The sequence below is a fragment of the Heterodontus francisci genome, chromosome 5 (assembly GCF_036365525.1).
Source record: "Heterodontus francisci isolate sHetFra1 chromosome 5, sHetFra1.hap1, whole genome shotgun sequence".
Taxonomy (NCBI): Eukaryota; Metazoa; Chordata; class Chondrichthyes; order Heterodontiformes; family Heterodontidae; genus Heterodontus; species Heterodontus francisci.
Window position 1 is genome coordinate 62,616,096 of NC_090375.1, and position 14,437 is coordinate 62,630,532.

The 14,437-nt window shown below is 50.9% G+C and overlaps 3 non-coding genes across 3 annotated transcripts; all 3 read right to left on the reverse strand.

Annotated features, from left to right (window-relative positions):
- Nucleotides 1-6,273: 6,273 nt before the first annotated feature.
- Nucleotides 6,274-6,346, reverse strand: trnam-cau (transfer RNA methionine (anticodon CAU)). Its single transcript has one exon. It is a non-coding gene; the product is annotated as a tRNA-Met (tRNA).
- A 2,920-nt stretch (nt 6,347-9,266) lies between these two features.
- Nucleotides 9,267-9,339, reverse strand: trnam-cau (transfer RNA methionine (anticodon CAU)). The gene has a single exon. It is a non-coding gene; the product is annotated as a tRNA-Met (tRNA).
- A 2,903-nt stretch (nt 9,340-12,242) lies between these two features.
- trnam-cau (transfer RNA methionine (anticodon CAU)) lies at nt 12,243-12,315 on the reverse strand. Its single transcript has one exon. It is a non-coding gene; the product is annotated as a tRNA-Met (tRNA).
- Between the last annotated feature and the right edge of the window lie 2,122 nt (nt 12,316-14,437).

The window sequence follows — 14,437 nt, forward strand, 5'->3', positions numbered from 1 at the left end:
CAGCATTCACTCCTGTCGAGGCAGGAGAGAAACCTTTTCACGTATATCAGCTCTGGAGCCTGGAATACCTCACCCTGGTGGAGTTTATTGTTCTCGGTCATGGAAATAACATCAACATAAGTGGATCTGTCTGGACCAGGCAGGTAACTGACGAAAGAGATTAAAAGGTGCTAAGCGCTCACCATCCAGCAGGATGGCTCCAGGTGATGTGTTTATGATATTTCGATAAGGATCATCATGAAAAGGACAAGATCGAAGAGTTTGGCACTGCAGTCAAGAAGGAGGGTCAGGAAGAGTCAACCTGGCTCGTGGACCTACAAATTCTCACCTCATGGAGGATTGTAAGTTATCAGCCAAATGTGAGGGGTATTTGGGGCTGAGAGTTGAAAGCAATTTTAAGTGTGACAAAGAAATCCTGGGAGGGTTTGGGGTTTTGAATTGAGTGAGTTTGGGGCAGAAGTGTGGGCTTTTGCTTGTGGGTTTTCGGAAAAGGTGCGTCTTAAAAGTGGTGGTGACTTGTGTGTTTGGGTGGGAGCCGAGCCGAGCCGAGCCGAGGTTAAATGGTGGAGGGATTTAAATCGGTCTAAGCAAGCAAGGTGTCGTGTGGCGTCCTTTACATTCGTTTCGAGGTCTTTGTATCAGGGTGTTAGGGGGGTCTTAATAAAGAAGTTTATGGTTCCGCCCAACCCTGTGCCTGTGCAATTTGTCCTTTCTAAAATCCTAAAGAACCATCAGTAAGGGGGGTAAACAGGAGCCGGAAGCTCTCACAAAGAACGAGCAGCAGGTTTCAGGCAGACCAAAGTGCGCCTTTCAGCTAGTTGATGGTCCTCCAGCAAGAGTTGATGCTTACCTGGGGTGTGCGTCCAGTTTTTTTTTTTATTTCCAAAATATACTTTATTCATAAATATCTGTAAAAATTACATTGCCAAACAGTTTCCAAACAGCACCAAAAAATACAAACATTGCAAGGGAGATCAGTTTCCTTCAATACTGTCATGAGTTTCTTCCCAACCCTTCCGTTTCACAATTGTCATGTCAATTACAGTTTTACATTTACAGCAATTGAGAACATTAACGATACAGTTCGAGGGGTGCGTCCAGTTTGAGCAGCTTTTTTTTTTTTTTTATTTCCAAAATATACTTTATTCATAAAAATCTGTAAAAATTACATTGCCAAACAGTTTCCAAACAGCACCAAAAAATACAAACATTGCAAGGGAGATCAGTTTCCTTCAATACTGTCATGAGTTTCTTCCCAACCCTTCCGTTTCTCAATTGTCATGTCAATTACAGTTTTACATTTACAGCAATTCAGAATATTAACGATACAGTTCGAGGGGTTTCCCATGGATCCAGCCCCTCAGTCTAGCTTGGTGGGGGAACCTTACACTGTGGTCTTTCCCCATTGAGCCTTTGCTGCGGCTGCCCCAAGCTTTAGTGCGTCCCTCAGCACGTAGTCCTGGACCTTGGAATGTGCCAGTCTGCAACATTCGGTGGTGGACAACTCTTTGCGCTGGAAGACCAGCAAGTTTCGGGCAGACCAAAGGGCGTCTTTCACCGAATTGATAGTCCTCCAGCAGCAGTTGATGTTTGTCTCGGTGTGCGTCCCTGGGAACAGCCCGTAGAGCACAGACTCCTGTGTTACAGAGCTGCTTGGGATGAACCTTGACAAAAACCACTGCATCTCTTTCCACACCTGCTTTGCAAAGGCACATTCCAGGAGGAGGTGGGCGACCGTCTCTTCCCCACCACAGCCAACGCGGGGGCACTGTGCGGAGGGGGCGAGACTTCGGGTGTGCATGAAGGATCTGACGGGGAGGGCCCTTCTCACCACCAGCCAAGCTACGTCTTGGTGCTTGTTTGAAAGTTCTGGTGATGAGGCATTCCGCCAAATGACTTTGACGGTCTGCTCGGGGAACCATCCGACAGGATCCACCGTTTCCTTTTCCCGTAGGGCCTTGAGGACATTCCGTGCAGACCACTGCCTGATGGACCGGTGGTCAAATGTGTTTTTCCGCAGAAACTGCTCCACGAAGGATAGGTGGTACGGCGCCACCCAACTGCACGGAGCGTTCCGCGGCAATGTGACCAGGCCCATCCTTCGCAACACCGGGGACAGATAGAACCTCAGCACGTAGTGACACTTGGAGTTTGCGTACTGGGGATCGACACATAGCTTGATGCAGCCGCACACGAAGGTGGTCATCAGGATGAGGGCCACGTTGGGTACATTTTTCCCGCCCTTGTCCAGAGATTTGAACATCGTGTCCCTCCGGACCCGGTCCATTTTAGATCCCCAGACGAAGCGGAAAATGGCTCGGGTGACTGCCACGGCGCAGGAGTGGGGTATGGGCCAGACCTGCGCCACGTAGAGCAACAACGTGAGCGCCTCGCACCTGATGACCAGGTTCTTACCCACAATGGAGAGAGACCGCTGCCCCCACATGCCCAACTTTTGTCGTACCTTGGCTACTCGCTCCTCCCATGTTTTGGTGCACGCCCCGGCCCTTCCGAACCATATCCCCAGCACCTTCAGGTAATCTGACCTGACGGTGAAGGGGACAAAGGATCGGTCAGCCCAGTTCCCAAAGAACATGGCCTCGCTCTTGCCGTGGTTAACTTTGGCTCCCGAGGCCAGTTCGAACTGGTCGCAGATGCTCATCAGTCTGCGCACGGACAGCGGATCCGAGCAGAAGACGGCGACGTCATCCATGTACAGGGAGGTTTTGACCTGAGTGCCTCCGCTGCCTGGGATTGTCACCCCTCTTATGCTCGCATCCTTCCTAATAGACTCAGCAAAGGGTTCAATACAGCAAACAAACAAGACCGGGGAAAGAGGACAGCCCTGTCTGACTCCAGATTTGATCGGGAAACTTTCAGATTCCCACCCGTTGATTGACACTGCGCTACTGATGTTTGTGTAGAGCAGTTGGATCCAATTGCAGATTCCCTCCCCAAACCCCATTTTGGAAAGCACGTCCATCATGTAGGTGTGCGATATCCTGTCAAAAGCCTTCTCCTGGTCCAGGCTGATGAGGCAGGTGTCCACCCTCCTGTCCCGTACGTAGGCGATCGTATCCCTGAGTAGCGCGAGGCTATCAGAGATCTTCCTGCCGGGTACAGTACAGGTCTGATCGGGGTGAATCACCAGCTCCAGAGCAGACTTGACTCGACTGGCTATGACTTTGGACAGAATCTTGTAATCAACATTAAGCAGTGAGATGGGCCGCCAATTTCTGATTTCTACCCTCTCCCCCTTCTGCTTGTAAATGAGGGTGATGATGCCTTTTCTCATGGATTCTGACATGCTACCGGCCAGGAGCATACTCTCGTATACTTCCAGCAGGTCCGGGCCGACCCAGTCCCACAGGGCCGAGTACAACTCGACCGGTAAGCCGTCGCTCCCGGGAGTTTTACTCGCCTCGAAAGACTCGACGGCCTTTGTCAGCTCGTCCAGAGTTAGCGGCTTGTCCAGTCCCTCCCTCCTGCTGTCATCTAAGACCTCTGTGATAGATGACAGGAAGGACTGGGAGGCTCTGCTGTCTGTGGGCTTCGCGTCATACAGCCCAGCATAAAAGGATTTGCTGATCCTTAGTATGTCGGACTGCGAAGACGTTACCGAGCCATCTTCTTCCTTCAGGCTGCTGATAACAGAGCTCTCTCTGTGTACCTTTTGGAAGAAGTAACGCGAGCACGTCTCATCCTGCTCGATGGAGCGGACTCTGGACCGGAAGATGATCTTGGAGGCCTCCTTGGCAAAGAGCGAGGCCTGCTGGCTCTTCACCTCTTGGAGGTCCTCCTTGACCTCGACCCCCATTGACTGCAACCGGAGTAGATTTTGCATAATTTTCTGGAGTCGGGACATTTCCCTCTGTCTCTCTTTCGCCCTCTGAACACCTTTGTGGATGAAGAACCTCTTGATGTTCTCCTTAATCGCTTCCCACCAGTGAACTGGAGACTCAAAGAGGGGTTTCACGGTCCTCCAACCATTGTAATCCCTTTTGAGTTCCTCAACGTTCTCTGGGGTCAGCAGTGTCGCATTGAGCTTCCACGTCCCTCTGCCAACCCGCTGGTCGTCCTGTAAGTGACAGTCGGCCAGTAAGAGGCAGTGGTCGGAGAAGAACACCGGCTTGACGTCGGTGGATCCGACCGTGACAGCACGGGAAACAAACAGGAAGTCAATCCTGGAACGGGCAGACCCGTCCGATCTTGACCATGTGTATCTGCGCTGCGCTCCGTCTGCAGGTTTGCTGAAGACGTCGTGCAGTTTGGCATCCTTAACTGTTTCTATGAGGAATCTGGACGTAGCGTCCAGTTTTCTGTCGTCACTGCCGGATCGTCCAGCCGCATCGATGATGCAGTTGAAGTCACCGCCTAGGATGACCGGCCTGGACGTCGCCAGCAGCAGTGGGAGCTGCTGGAAGACGGTCAGCCGCTCGCTGCGTTGTACCGGGGTGTACACGTTGATCAACCGGAGCGGAGCGTTGTTGTACATCACGTCTGCTACGAGGAGGCGGCCGCCCACCACCTCCTTAACTTCGGAGATGGTGAAGTTACCTCCCCGCAGCAGAATACCCAGGCCGGAGGAACGGCAGTCATTACCCCCCGACCAGATCGATGGCCCGTGGGACCACCATCGCGACCACTGCCTGTAGGTGCTGAGGTGTGGTATTCCACACTCCTGCAGAAACAGTAGGTCAGCTTTGACCTTGGCAAGGTAATCCAAGGTTGAAACACATCGCGTAGTCGATTTAATGCTACGCACATTAATGGAAGCAATTATTACACCCATTTTTTACTAAAAATTAGTTGTTGCTTCCCATACCATTTGTCCTCGCTAGTCCCAGTCCTTCCCCTTCGGGATGTTCCTGCATACCCATCGTATGCGCAAGCAGTTTCACGTTGGTTGGGCTCAGAAACCCCTCCTGATTTTTCCTGCAGGGTTTGTGCCGCTCGGGTGACATCGGGGGGGTCTTGTAGGCAGAGAGGATTGGGTTGTCCTCAGCTGCTTCCATCTGTTCCTCCTCGAAAACATCACAGCTCCCGGTCTCCCGGAGCTCAGGTGCGCCAGACGTGTCTTTGCTCCCGGTGTCCCGGAGCTGAGATGCGTTGGCCACGTCGTTACGTGTGGGGAATTGGGGTTGGGGCACGCCGGGCCCATCACAGCTTCCAGTGCCCGGGGGCTGGGATGCTTGATCATCCATCTCGGAGTTCTGCCGCCTCTTTTGAAGGGGCTGTCGTTCCAGCATTTCCCCGTCCAGTGAAGAGGAGTTGTTGCAGTCTGATTCAGAAGAAAGCCTCCTCTTGCCACTGGTTTGGGTGGTGGCTTTGGGATGTTTTTTCTTTGTGGTTTTCCTCTGGACCACTTGCCACTGACCTGTTTGTCCATCTGCTGCCTCCTCCTCCATTGATTCTGTCTGTGGAGGAGGGGTTTCCGGGCGCTGGGTAGGTGCTGGGTCGTTGGTTTCAGCCGCCTCCCCTTCCTTCTCAGGTTGAAGTTCCTCACTGCGGAGAAGGTTGCTGGTCTCCTTTCGAACAGCGGACGCCTTCGTCGAACCTTCGCCCTGCCATTCCTTGGACCTTGCCGCCTGAGCATAGCTGAGACAACGTTTGGGGCAGGTCAGAGCAGCATGGCAGGCAAAACCTCAGCACTCACTGGAAAGCAAAAGAAGTCTTGTGTCAGTCAGACAGGGCTCTCGACTGCTCCCTCACACTCGTGGCGGCTGCTAGTTTCCGCTCACCAGCTTTTCCTTGCGCCAGCTGGGGCTCTTCTGGGCTTCTTTCATGGTTATTGGAGCTGGCCGGTCCTGCCGCTGCTAACTTGCTGCTGCTGGAGGGACCTGCTGATTGAAGCAAAGCACTGACTGCGTTCAGGCAGCGAGCCAAGCCCAAGCCCAAGCCCAAGCCGCATTTCCCTGCAGCTCAAGGAGCAACTTGGAGACAGCTGCTATGGGGCTGTTGTGAAAGAATCTGGGCTCAGCAATCTTAGCCAAGCTGGGGAATTAGCTCAAATGGTAGAGTGCTCGCTTAGCATGCGAGAGGTAGTGGGATCGATGCCTGCATTCTCCATTCTGCTTTTTCCTGGGCTCCAATCTTCACATTCAGCACTTGTGGCAACCAGCTGACAACGTCTTGCCTTGCGCTCCCATCTCCAGTGCTGGAGGCTGTCAAATGCTTTGCAGCACTGCAGCAAGCAAAGCGGCTGGATTTTGGCACGCAACGAGAGCGGAAAGGTCAAGTGAGTGATGGCAAAAGAAAGCACAGTGGGCACACTGCCTTCTCTGAGGATCGAACTCAGGACCTTCAGATTATGAGACTGACGCGCTGCCTACTGCGCTAAGAAGGCACTGCCATGCAGCACGCCCAAGTAGACCAAGTTGCAAAGTGTTCCCAAGCCGCAGGACAAAGTCGACACAAAACTGTCAGCCAGCCAGGAGTCAAAGCTATCAGCTTCCCATCCCTAGACAGACGTCTTATCCATTACAGCATTGGCCAGGCTGTGGAGAGCAGCTGGCCGTTCACAGTCCCACAGCACAGCGGCAGCAATGGCTAGGCCAAGGCCTGAGCGGCAAACCATCAGCAAGCACTTTTGTCACTTCCCTTCCGTAGCTCAGCTGCTGCGGCGCAGGACTGTAGAGGAAAGCAGAGCAAAATCATCCTTTGGCCGCTGCTTAAATTCACACTTGAAGGAGTATGTGCTTTTTTAGAGTAAGCGTGTAGTAAGCAGCAATTAGCTGAAGGTAGCGCTCTTAACTTGACAAGTCGATGGCTGCTCAACGTGTTGCCGCCAAGGCACGGGATCCCTCGTTTCCTGTCTGCAAACTGCCTGCACGCGACTGTTTCACTTCCGCAGTTTCATCTGCTGGCCAGCAGGGGTTCGTCTTTGCTCCCCCAGAATATATAATATTCCATAAAAATTTGCAACCCTTTTCTATGCAATGTACATTTGCAAAACGCAGCAAAAATAGTGTTGGCGCATACAGCCCGAGGGGGTCTTACACGGGTGCCGGCCACTCGGTAAACTATGGCGGGAGGACCCCCTTACACAGTGGTCTTTCTCCATGGAGCCTTTGGAGCGGCTGCCCCAAGCTTTACTGCATCCCACAGCACGTAGTCCTGGACCTCGGAACGTGCCAGCGAGCGAAACTCAAGTCGTGGACGACTCTTTGCACTGGAAGAATTGGGATCGGAATTCCTCCTCCCCACCCCCACCTCCCGCCCCCCGACTGGACTTTAAAACTGGACTTTATGGAGTATGGGGAAGGAACCCCAACCCTCACGGACAATAGTACTGTGAATGAGAGCCAAAACCTTACACAAAGCACACAGACGCAGGCTGCATTCCGATGGATCAATTTCAAACATTCCAACATCACAACAGAACTGATAGTGTCAAAGGACTGGAATTTGGGACATTATCATAACAGTGACACAGCATAACTGCCGTCATGTAACACAATTAAGTAATTAGGGAGGCCATTCTTACAACTAACCGGCCCCAGGCCACAGCATTCACTCCTGTCGAGGCAGGAGAGAAACCTTTTCACGTATATCAGCTCTGGAGCCTGGAATACCTCACCCTGGTGGAGTTTATTGTTCTCGGTCATGGAAATAACATCAACATAAGTGGATCTGTCTGGACCAGGCAGGTAACTGACGAAAGAGATTAAAAGGTGCTAAGCGCTCACCATCCAGCAGGATGGCTCCAGGTGATGTGTTTATGATATTTCGATAAGGATCATCATGAAAAGGACAAGATCGAAGAGTTTGGCACTGCAGTCAAGAAGGAGGGTCAGGAAGAGTCAACCTGGCTCGTGGACCTACAAATTCTCACCTCATGGAGGATTGTAAGTTATCAGCCAAATGTGAGGGGTATTTGGGGCTGAGAGTTGAAAGCAATTTTAAGTGTGACAAAGAAATCCTGGGAGGGTTTGGGGTTTTGAATTGAGTGAGTTTGGGGCAGAAGTGTGGGCTTTTGCTTGTGGGTTTTCGGAAAAGGTGCGTCTTAAAAGTGGTGGTGACTTGTGTGTTTGGGTGGGAGCCGAGCCGAGCCGAGCCGAGGTTAAATGGTGGAGGGATTTAAATCGGTCTAAGCAAGCAAGGTGTCGTGTGGCGTCCTTTACATTCGTTTCGAGGTCTTTGTATCAGGGTGTTAGGGGAGTCTTAATAAAGAAGTTTATGGTTCCGCCCAACCCTGTGCCTGTGCAATTTGTCCTTTCTAAAATCCTAAAGAACCATCAGTAAGGGGGGTAAACAGGAGCCGGAAGCTCTCACAAAGAACGAGCAGCAGGTTTCAGGCAGACCAAAGTGCGCCTTTCAGCTAGTTGATGGTCCTCCAGCAAGAGTTGATGCTTACCTGGGGTGTGCGTCCAGTTTTTTTTTTTATTTCCAAAATATACTTTATTCATAAATATCTGTAAAAATTACATTGCCAAACAGTTTCCAAACAGCACCAAAAAATACAAACATTGCAAGGGAGATCAGTTTCCTTCAATACTGTCATGAGTTTCTTCCCAACCCTTCCGTTTCACAATTGTCATGTCAATTACAGTTTTACATTTACAGCAATTGAGAACATTAACGATACAGTTCGAGGGGTGCGTCCAGTTTGAGCAGCATGGCAGGCAAAACCTCAGCACTCACTGGAAAGCAAAAGAAGTCTTGTGTCAGTCAGACAGGGCTCTCGACTGCTCCCTCACACTCGTGGCGGCTGCTAGTTTCCGCTCACCAGCTTTTCCTTGCGCCAGCTGGGGCTCTTCTGGGCTTCTTTCATGGTTATTGGAGCTGGCCGGTCCTGCCGCTGCTAAATTGCTGCTGCTGGAGGGACCTGCTGATTGAAGCAAAGCACTGACTGCGTTCAGGCAGTGAGCCAAGCCCAAGCCCAAGCCCAAGCCCAAGCCGCATTTCCCTGCAGCTCAAGGAGCAACTTGGAGACAGCTGCTATGGGGCTGTTGTGAAAGAATCTGGGCTCAGCAGTCTTAGCCAAGCTGGGGAATTAGCTCAAATGGTAGAGCGCTTGCTTAGCATGTGAGAGGTAGTGGGATCGATGCCTGCATTCTCCATTCTGCTTTTTCCTGGGCTCCAATCTTCACATTCAGCACTTGTGGCAACCAGCTGACAACGTCTTGCCTTGCGCTCCCATCTCCAGTGCTGGAGGCTGTCAAATGCTTTGCAGCACTGCAGCAAGCAAAGCGGCTGGATTTTGGCACGCAACGAGAGCGGAAAGGTCAAGTGAGTGATGGCAAAAGAAAGCACAGTGGGCACACTGCCTTCTCTGAGGATCGAACTCAGGACCTTCAGATTATGAGACTGACGCGCTGCCTACTGCGCTAAGAAGGCACTGCCATGCAGCACGCCCAAGTAGACCAAGTTGCAAAGTGTTCCCAAGCCGCAGGACAAAGTCGACACAAAACTCTCAGCCAGCCAGGAGTCAAAGCTATCAGCTTCCCATCCCTAGACAGACGTCTTATCCATTACAGCATTGGCCCAGGCTGTGGAGAGCAGCTGGCCGTTCACAGTCCCACAGCACAGCGGCAGCAATGGCTAGGCCAAGGCCTGAGCGGCAAACCATCAGCCAGCACTTTTGTCACTTCCCTTCCGTAGCTCAGCTGCTGCGGCGCAGGACTGTAGAGGAAAGCAGAGCAAAATCATCCTTTGGCCGCTGCTTAAATTCACACTTGAAGGAGTATGTGCTTTTTTAGAGTAAGCGTGTAGTAAGCAGCAATTAGCTGAAGGTAGCGCTCTTAACTTGACAAGTCGATGGCTGCTCAACGTGTTGCCGCCAAGGCACGGGATCCCTCGTTTCCTGTCTGCAAACTGCCTGCACGCGACTGTTTCACTTCCGCAGTTTCATCTGCTGGCCAGCAGGGGTTCGTCTTTGCTCCCCCAGAATATATAATATTCCATAAAAATTTGCAACCCTTTTCTATGCAATGGACATTTGCAAAACGCAGCAAAAATAGTGTTGGCGCATACAGCCCGAGGGGGTCTTACACGGGTGCCGGCCACTCGGTAAACTATGGCGGGAGGACCCCCTTACACAGTGGTCTTTCTCCATGGAGCCTTTGGAGCGGCTGCCCCAAGCTTTACTGCATCCCACAGCACGTAGTCCTGGACCTCGGAACGTGCCAGCGAGCGAAACTCAAGTCGTGGACGACTCTTTGCACTGGAAGAATTGGGATCGGAATTCCTCCTCCCCACCCCCACCTCCCGCCCCCCGACTGGACTTTAAAACTGGACTTTATGGAGTATGGGGAAGGAACCCCAACCCTCACGGACAATAATACTGTGAATGAGAGCCAAAACCTTACACAAAGCACACAGAGGCAGGCTGCATTCCGATGGATCAATTTCAAACATTCCAACATCACAACAGAACTGATAGTGTCAAAGGACTGGAATTTGGGACATTATCATAACAGTGACACAGCATAACTGCCGTCATGTAACACAATTAAGTAATTAGGGAGGCCATTCTTACAACTAACCGGCCCCAGGCCACAGCATTCACTCCTGTCGAGGCAGGAGAGAAACCTTTTCACGTATATCAGCTCTGGAGCCTGGAATACCTCACCCTGGTGGAGTTTATTGTTCTCGGTCATGGAAATAACATCAACATAAGTGGATCTGTCTGGACCAGGCAGGTAACTGACGAAAGAGATTAAAAGGTGCTAAGCGCTCACCATCCAGCAGGATGGCTCCAGGTGATGTGTTTATGATATTTCGATAAGGATCATCATGAAAAGGACAAGATCGAAGAGTTTGGCACTGCAGTCAAGAAGGAGGGTCAGGAAGAGTCAACCTGGCTCGTGGACCTACAAATTCTCACCTCATGGAGGATTGTAAGTTATCAGCCAAATGTGAGGGGTATTTGGGGCTGAGAGTTGAAAGCAATTTTAAGTGTGACAAAGAAATCCTGGGAGGGTTTGGGGTTTTGAATTGAGTGAGTTTGGGGCAGAAGTGTGGGCTTTTGCTTGTGGGTTTTCGGAAAAGGTGCGTCTTAAAAGTGGTGGTGACTTGTGTGTTTGGGTGGGAGCCGAGCCGAGCCGAGCCGAGGTTAAATGGTGGAGGGATTTAAATCGGTCTAAGCAAGCAAGGTGTCGTGTGGCGTCCTTTACATTCGTTTCGAGGTCTTTGTATCAGGGTGTTAGGGGGGTCTTAATAAAGAAGTTTATGGTTCCGCCCAACCCTGTGCCTGTGCAATTTGTCCTTTCTAAAATCCTAAAGAACCATCAGTAAGGGGGGTAAACAGGAGCCGGAAGCTCTCACAAAGAACGAGCAGCAGGTTTCAGGCAGACCAAAGTGCGCCTTTCAGCTAGTTGATGGTCCTCCAGCACACCTGGGGTGTGCGTCCAGTTTTTTTTTTTATTTCCAAAATATACTTTATTCATAAATATCTGTAAAAATTACATTGCCAAACAGTTTCCAAACAGCACCAAAAAATACAAACATTGCAAGGGAGATCAGTTTCCTTCAATACTGTCATGAGTTTCTTCCCAACCCTTCCGTTTCACAATTGTCATGTCAATTACAGTTTTACATTTACAGCAATTGAGAACATTAACGATACAGTTCGAGGGGTGCGTCCAGTTTGAGCAGCATGGCAGGCAAAACCTCAGCACTCACTGGAAAGCAAAAGAAGTCTTGTGTCAGTCAGACAGGGCTCTCGACTGCTCCCTCACACTCGTGGCGGCTGCTAGTTTCCGCTCACCAGCTTTTCCTTGCGCCAGCTGGGGCTCTTCTGGGCTTCTTTCATGGTTATTGGAGCTGGCCGGTCCTGCCGCTGCTAAATTGCTGCTGCTGGAGGGACCTGCTGATTGAAGCAAAGCACTGACTGCGTTCAGGCAGTGAGCCAAGCCCAAGCCCAAGCCCAAGCCGCATTTCCCTGCAGCTCAAGGAGCAACTTGGAGACAGCTGCTATGGGGCTGTTGTGAAAGAATCTGGGCTCAGCAGTCTTAGCCAAGCTGGGGAATTAGCTCAAATGGTAGAGCGCTCGCTTAGCATGTGAGAGGTAGTGGGATCGATGCCTGCATTCTCCATTCTGCTTTTTCCTGGGCTCCAATCTTCACATTCAGCACTTGTGGCAACCAGCTGACAACGTCTTGCCTTGCGCTCCCATCTCCAGTGCTGGAGGCTGTCAAATGCTTTGCAGCACTGCAGCAAGCAAAGCGGCTGGATTTTGGCACGCAACGAGAGCGGAAAGGTCAAGTGAGTGATGGCAAAAGAAAGCACAGTGGGCACACTGCCTTCTCTGAGGATCGAACTCAGGACCTTCAGATTATGAGACTGACGCGCTGCCTACTGCGCTAAGAAGGCACTGCCATGCAGCACGCCCAAGTAGACCAAGTTGCAAAGTGTTCCCAAGCCGCAGGACAAAGTCGACACAAAACTCTCAGCCAGCCAGGAGTCAAAGCTATCAGCTTCCCATCCCTAGACAGACGTCTTATCCATTACAGCATTGGCCCAGGCTGTGGAGAGCAGCTGGCCGTTCACAGTCCCACAGCACAGCGGCAGCAATGGCTAGGCCAAGGCCTGAGCGGCAAACCATCAGCCAGCACTTTTGTCACTTCCCTTCCGTAGCTCAGCTGCTGCGGCGCAGGACTGTAGAGGAAAGCAGAGCAAAATCATCCTTTGGCCGCTGCTTAAATTCACACTTGAAGGAGTATGTGCTTTTTTAGAGTAAGCGTGTAGTAAGCAGCAATTAGCTGAAGGTAGCGCTCTTAACTTGACAAGTCGATGGCTGCTCAACGTGTTGCCGCCAAGGCACGGGATCCCTCGTTTCCTGTCTGCAAACTGCCTGCACGCGACTGTTTCACTTCCGCAGTTTCATCTGCTGGCCAGCAGGGGTTCGTCTTTGCTCCCCCAGAATATATAATATTCCATAAAAATTTGCAACCCTTTTCTATGCAATGTACATTTGCAAAACGCAGCAAAAATAGTGTTGGCGCATACAGCCCGAGGGGGTCTTACACGGGTGCCGGCCACTCGGTAAACTATGGCGGGAGGACCCCCTTACACAGTGGTCTTTCTCCATGGAGCCTTTGGAGCGGCTGCCCCAAGCTTTACTGCATCCCACAGCACGTAGTCCTGGACCTCGGAACGTGCCAGCGAGCGAAACTCAAGTCGTGGACGACTCTTTGCACTGGAAGAATTGGGATCGGAATTCCTCCTCCCCACCCCCACCTCCCGCCCCCCGACTGGACTTTAAAACTGGACTTTATGGAGTATGGGGAAGGAACCCCAACCCTCACGGACAATAGTACTGTGAATGAGAGCCAAAACCTTACACAAAGCACACAGACGCAGGCTGCATTCCGATGGATCAATTTCAAACATTCCAACATCACAACAGAACTGATAGTGTCAAAGGACTGGAATTTGGGACATTATCATAACAGTGACACAGCATAACTGCCGTCATGTAACACAATTAAGTAATTAGGGAGGCCATTCTTACAACTAACCGGCCCCAGGCCACAGCATTCACTCCTGTCGAGGCAGGAGAGAAACCTTTTCACGTATATCAGCTCTGGAGCCTGGAATACCTCACCCTGGTGGAGTTTATTGTTCTCGGTCATGGAAATAACATCAACATAAGTGGATCTGTCTGGACCAGGCAGGTAACTGACGAAAGAGATTAAAAGGTGCTAAGCGCTCACCATCCAGCAGGATGGCTCCAGGTGATGTGTTTATGATATTTCGATAAGGATCATCATGAAAAGGACAAGATCGAAGAGTTTGGCACTGCAGTCAAGAAGGAGGGTCAGGAAGAGTCAACCTGGCTCGTGGACCTACAAATTCTCACCTCATGGAGGATTGTAAGTTATCAGCCAAATGTGAGGGGTATTTGGGGCTGAGAGTTGAAAGCAATTTTAAGTGTGACAAAGAAATCCTGGGAGGGTTTGGGGTTTTGAATTGAGTGAGTTTGGGGCAGAAGTGTGGGCTTTTGCTTGTGGGTTTTCGGAAAAGGTGCGTCTTAAAAGTGGTGGTGACTTGTGTGTTTGGGTGGGAGCCGAGCCGAGCCGAGCCGAGGTTAAATGGTGGAGGGATTTAAATCGGTCTAAGCAAGCAAGGTGTCGTGTGGCGTCCTTTACATTCGTTTCGAGGTCTTTGTATCAGGGTGTTAGGGGGGTCTTAATAAAGAAGTTTATGGTTCCGCCCAACCCTGTGCCTGTGCAATTTGTCCTTTCTAAAATCCTAAAGAACCATCAGTAAGGGGGGTAAACAGGAGCCGGAAGCTCTCACAAAGAACGAGCAGCAGGTTTCAGGCAGACCAAAGTGCGCCTTTCAGCTAGTTGATGGTCCTCCAGCACACCTGGGGTGTGCGTCCAGTTTTTTTTTTTATTTCCAAAATATACTTTATTCATAAATATCTGTAAAAATTACATTGCCAAACAGTTTCCAAACAGCACCAAAAAATACAAACATTGCAAGGGAG